Source organism: Chaetura pelagica, unplaced genomic scaffold, assembly GCF_000747805.2.
Source record: "Chaetura pelagica isolate M959 unplaced genomic scaffold, ChaPel_1.0 scaffold104, whole genome shotgun sequence".
Classification (NCBI taxonomy): Eukaryota; Metazoa; Chordata; class Aves; order Apodiformes; family Apodidae; genus Chaetura; species Chaetura pelagica.
This window is the reverse complement of record NW_009953786.1, coordinates 8,421,055-8,427,543: the sequence shown is the minus strand read 5'-3', so window position 1 is coordinate 8,427,543 and position 6,489 is coordinate 8,421,055.

Sequence of the window (6,489 nt, the reverse complement as noted above, 5' to 3'; positions counted from 1 at the left end):
CCCAATCACCTCAACACAGCACAAGCACTGGTGCTTGATGTAAATGGAGCAGTTCCTCTTGACACAATCCCACAGTGAGGTGGGCTGGCAGGACACAGATGTGACTGTCCATCCCTTCTGGCCTGCTTCCCCCTTTCCAGCATTTACTCGTAAAGCAATGATCCACACAGGAACTGGAAGAGCAACTTCACTCATTGTGGCCATCCTTCCCAATCATAACAGCACCCCTCTTCTACTACAGGTCAAGTCGAGCATTATCTGGGTGTTGGTTCCATCTGAAGGAGGAGGGACACAAAGATGATCAGAGGGCTGCAGCCCCTCTTCTATAAAGACAGGCTGAGAGAGTTGGGGTTGTTCAGCCTGGAGAAGAGCAGGCTCCAGGGACACCTTATAGCAGCTTTCCAGTACCTGAAAGGGGCTCCCAGAGAGATAGGAGGGACTTTTTGCAAGGGCCTGCAGTGATAGGGCAAGGGGTAATGGTTTTATGCTGGAAGAGGGGAGATTTAGGTTAGACATTAGGAAGAAATTGTTTCCTGCGAGGGTGGTGAGGCACTGGCACAGGTTGCCCAGGGAAGCTGTGGGTGTCTCTCCCGGGGAGTGTCCAGGGCCAGACTGGATGGGGCTTTGAGCAACCTGGTCTAGTGGGAGGTGTCCCTGCCCATGCAGGGGGGTTGGAACTAGATGATCTTTAAGGTCCCTTCCAACCCAAACCATTCTATGATTCTATGAAACAACTATGTGGCTTTAAGAATAATGGAGTCTTTCCCAGAAGTTCCTTTCCCCTCTCCCTGTTGCCAAGGGACTGCTCTACCCCTTGTCAAACACCCTGGATGTCCAAGGAGAGAAAAAGCCAGGGACTGGCTCTGTGCTTGCACTAGTTCTTGCCTGCCAGCAAAAGATGTTCCTGCCGAGGAACTTGAGTGCAGCTAAAGCCTCCACTGCAAAGTGCCTGGTCTGGCTCCTTGTGAGGACGCAAGGGGACAGTTGGTGATGCAGGGTTGCTTCCCAAGAGTCTTTCATTTAGTTCCTCTGCTAAACTTAAGAAGGTCAACAAACAGCAAAGGAGGGGGTGCATAACCAAAATGGTTTAGAATAGAAACCAGAGCCTCTTTGCCCTCCTCCCTGAGCCACAGTGCTCCCACACAGTTGCCAAGGAACTGCTGCTGTTTGGCAACCACTTTGATGGCCAGTGTGAAATGACTGTCTGATGTCCATCGTGGAAAAAAAGTCTGCCTCAAATTAGTGGCTAATGTGGAACACACTTGGCTTTTCACTCCAAAGCCACCCTTGAAATGGGCAAGTTTTAGAGAAATTATCAATTTGTTCTGGCACATGACCCAGGACATACTTAATTTTTCCCCAAGCTGCACAACCTCCTCTGCTCTACCTCTGCTGTTCCTCGTGAGCTAGGGCTGTACAGCTTCTGTTTTCATTAGCTCTGCATTGCTGCAGCCTTGGCAACCCCTCTCTCTGCTGTTCCAGCAAAGGCAACACAGTGAAGCAAGTTTCCACACTGTAGTGCTAGATAACACCCCTGCATCTTCACATCCCCCGTAACTTCCAAACCCTAGAGCCCTTGGCACTCTCTGACATGGACATCTGGGCTACATTTCAGAAATCTCCCTCCCACTTCTATTGCCAGTGCTCTTCAGAGAATTGCTACACTGGTAACACCTTCCCTTTGCTCAAAAGCCAAGCATCTGGAGCTTCTGTGCTCCAAATCCAGCTTTTCCTTGTTGAACCCCACTTGCAGGCTGTCTTCTCCATCTTAACATGCCTCAGTCTTTATGGAAAGGCTTTAGAAACTCATAGGATTTACCCCAAAGGTAGTTCTTAACGCTCCCTTGTCTCTTTTCTCCTCTCACAATGTTCATGGCATTAGTTCATGTTTAAACAGGAAAATTTCTAGGGCAAAGACAGAGTCTTGCCAGCCTCACAGGATGACACAGAGCCTTCCTCCCGACTCTGAAGTATGCCCATTAATTTCATCTCAACATGTTACACTGACAATTTCAAAAGCAACATATACACATCACTCTTAAATCAGTAGACGACTTTTTCTTCTAGAAGATTTTTCCAACTCAGAGATGGACTATCTGGATAATGCAGATTTTTTAATGTATTATTTTTAAAAAAATAATTTATTTTTGCTGTTTGCACCCAAATTCCACCTAAACCAGCAGCTTTCTCTGCCTGAGAAGCCCTGGATACAGCTGTGTGTCTTTTTGGCATCAAAGTTAATCTACAGCTAAAGCTATCACTGCTAGCTTTAACTCAAAGAGTTAAATCCAAGCTTGAGAGTACCTGGATAAAGTGAACGGCAGCTGGAGAAACATCTAATCCAGCCTTATCACAAACCTGCTGACTTCAGAGAGAGCAAGAATGACATGAAACTTAACCTCCTGGGAGCTGGCATGAGGACTAGCACAGACTCTTGCGCCACCTGTTTCCCTCCAATGAACTGCCCAGAGGCCATTTGATTAAATAAGAGCTAATTTTGGAGTGCAGTTCATATCACTGGCAAGGCCTGATCATGCAGGACGTGCTGTAGCCATTGGAATGACTTAGGAAACACAAGTACATCATTCTCCATTCAAAAAACAGGTATTTAGTCTTCAGTGCCTGGGGGTTATGCAGAGCATGAAATAGTCAGCAGCCTGACCTCAGAGGAGACACCTACCCAGGGCATTGCTTTCTCCCTCTGGGGAGCTGCTGGGTTAAGGGCAGGGTGCCCTTCATGCCATCACCATTTCAGGTCAGTGGCTACGACCACTTAGGCATGGCCTCTCAGAGCTAAGGGCCAATAACGTCACTTCCAGGTCAAAACATCAGGGCATGGCTGGGCATACACAGTGCTGGCTGTTGCAGAGCCCTCCTCTTCAGCCTCGCCGGGCAGCAGAGAATCAGGAACTCACAGTTCCATTGCAGCAAGCAAAGAGACAAGAGCTCCCTATGCTCCCTAATAAATCCCTGTCTCTACAGCAACCTGGTCTTGGCTCACAGTTGCTGTGGATTTCCAAATAGCAGAAGCTGAAGTGCTCCAAGGGAGAGGCAATGATGAGCAGCACATGACTTCCCCACCTCTCTTGGGGTTTTATTGGCAATAGTAACCTCCTCACAGGCATTTGTGCTTCAATTCTGCCTTTTCAGCAGACAACATCAGGCTACGCTCAACCAGGATGGCTCTGCATTTTGTTTTCGCCTTTCTACACCTCTCTGGGTTTAACTCCTGACCATGCACCCCCATGAGCAAAGTCCATCAACTCAGCATTCCTTGTAGGAGTCCTTCTTGTTGGTATCGATCTCCCCATCTTCAAGAGTCCTCCAAGACTCTGGCGAGTGCAAAGCCCAGCAAAGCCTGGGAAACCCGTGCCCACAGAGCTTTGCTGCAGCCGTGATGGGCTCAGCCTACACACCCCCTCCCTCACAGGGGTTTCTCTTTCTCTGCTGAACACCGAGAGACACGAAGTCTTTTCCTCTACAAACAGCAACTCAGTAATTGGGCTGATGACAGCAAAAACAGAACAGGGGAGCACAAGAGCCTACAGGGAACATACAAGAGCTCGTCGTGCTGCCTCGGCTTTGAAGCACATGCACTAGCTGCTGCCACCTCTGCACGCAGCAGGTTCCCAGAAGGTTACACCTACCACAAGCCCAAGCAAGATTCCCTGGTTTCAAGCGTGCTCACACCCACAGGCTATCAGCTTCTGTCAGCCAAGGGAGGGATGTAAAAATCTTGCCACTGGGTCCTCTGAGATCAGGGGGATTATTATTTTTTTTTCTCTCCTTCCCTGTCATAGCCATTAATTACAGGAAAAATGATCAGAGCCCTTTCCCTGATGTAAAGGTGCAGGAAACCAAATCCAAGAGGCCCTTCATAGCTCCTGTCGTGAGCTGATGCCAGGGGGGCTATGGGCTGTCAGGTGCTTCTGTGAGTCCTCCCCTCAGCGTGGAGGGGGTTGTGAATGAGCCCTAGGGTCACATGTGGTGCTCACCTCTCACAGAGGAACAGCCACTGCGGGACAGTATTTTAGGGTGTTTTAGAACACCCCTCCTCACCACGCTCACAAATTGTCACTGAGACCAGTTTTTACTCCACTGATTCCACACCTCTCCCTCGGAGTCTACATTTAATAAGACCATAGCGCCTTTGAATTATTTTCCTAATATTTACCTAGTCTACCTCTCCTGAACCTTGTCCCATCAGTTTGCATTAACCCCTAATAAACCTGTCAGGAGCAGGTACAGGTGCCCCCCTTCAGCTTCTCTGGGCAGCAAGGGATGCAGGGCAGCCCCCCTGCCCTCTCTGCTCCTCAGGACAGCAGGGCTGGTGTTCCAGGCAGCAGCTTCTCATCCTGCAGCAGGGTCTCCTTCCAAGAAGGCAGAGAGCCCCGGGCCTGCAGAACTTGCCCTCTTTTATAGATCAGAAATCACTGTTTGAGTAAAGTATCACTGTTCAAATTAGCCAGTTAGCACTGGCCAGGTACGTGCTCTGCCAGAGGCACCTTTTACCTATTGTCTATTCTTCTGCCAGTTATCATAACCCTTCTGCTCTTTTCTTCCTGTGGACTTACCTGGTAGAGCAAGGGGCCTGTTCCAGTCCCTCCTTGGCTAAATCAGCAAAAAGATGCTGCTCTTGCTTCGCTGGCTTGAAAAGCATTTTGTTTAGTCTTATGTGGGGGGAGAGAAGATGGACCTTTCCCCACAACTTCCTAGTTTTATCTTACTCCACACTGGAGCCAGGGATACCTAAACCATGGCCAACCAGGAAGGAACACCACCAATGTCTCAGAAACATCTGCCATTTGTATGAAGGCAGACTTAAGTGTGGTTATGAGGGTTACAGTGAAGGACAAGCAGAAAAATCTAGAATAGAGAGGAGAGAGGAAGGAGAGGAAAAAAAATTAAGAAATAAAGAAGTCTGCTCTGGCTTTAGATCACCTTGCAGAAAGGAATCAAAGAGCATGTTAAAAGTTTTTGTGCAGGTAAAAGGCTCCAGGGCATTTTCCTGTGCAGTGATTTAAGTCTGCTTTTATTCCCAGTTAAGCTCAAAGAGAAAAAAGCCACAAGGGTGAGTGGCCATGAACATGAAAAAGAAAAAAAATGGTCTTTTACTGTTTTTTCACCCTGTGTTTTGTTTTTATGAAGAGTGGGAGCTGCCCACCAAAAAGCCTTTCATCTCAGGAGATGATTTGAGCTGGAAACAGGTACCTGTAATTAACTTGCATTCCAGAAGGGCAGAAGTTAACTTACTTAGTTTTTTCTTGGCACATTTCAAAGAGAAATTAATGTTTGATAAATGAGAATGAGCATGTGCATTTTGCAGTACTTGACCTGCAGTTATTCTCAGGCCTCACTGCTTGAGACACAGCCTTCAATTCTCCACTCACAGATTTCCTAAGGAATGAGCAGAGCCCTGCTGGCAACATATATCACTTCCATGGGAAATGCTAGGCTGACCCAAAGGATGTTCCTAGAGCAGGGCTGCACTGCATGGGACACCTCATTGCCCTGCTCACATACTCAGAATAAGGTGCATATGGGATCCACCATTTCCATCCTGCAGCAGCAGCAGGTGGAGCTGCCTCTGCACACGGAGGAGGTGGAAACCCACACATCCCACAAACATGGGCAGTACACAGAACCACCAGCTGCATCTGAGGAGTAAAGCTGCTGAAGGCACTGATACAAACAAATCAGAAAGTCTCTTTCTTGCTCCCTGCTTTCTTTTTCATGGGGATGGTGATGTTCAGGAGTGCCCCGATTTGGATTAGCCCATCTCTGCTCCCAGTGTGAGACACCCGAGATGCAACTCATCTTGCCCACCTGAAAACATTTGCAGGTGAGATTTCATCAGGGTCACCTTTAAACTGAACAGGGAACAAGCCATATGATTAAATCTGCTTCAGGATGAGGTAAACCCTCTCCAGGCTACAATTATTACATCTCCTTAGGTTTTCAACGGCAGCTGAGACAAGTAGCTCAGCTGCAAACAACTCTATCATAGGCTCCTAAATTTTGAGGATGATGAAACCCATCCACACACCCTGCACCTGCCTCTTGAAACTTGGTATGGCTACATACACAGTTCAAGTCCCATGCTGAACACTAGAACACCTCAGAAACTCAGGGGTTCTCCCCAGCCCATCAAGCCTGAAGCTGCTAGCAGTCCCATCAAGGCATTGGTCCAAAGGGTTCAGCAAGTCAGAGCAGCCCTGGAGCCTGAGCCTGCAAATGTCACCACCCACATCCCAGCTGAATCCTCCCCAGCCCTGCCACCTTCCCTGTGCTCAGGCAGCCTCCAGGCTTTGGAATCAGACCTTGACAAATCCCATTGACTAAAATGTGCTCTCTAGCAGATGGGGGAAAGCAGGACACACAGGTAGCTCACACTCTTCTAAAAGTTTTCTTGACAGCTCCAGGCTTGCAGCAGCACAGAGTACAGGCAGTTAGGGAGAGCTTGCTCAGGAGCTCCCAGCCTGAAGGCAT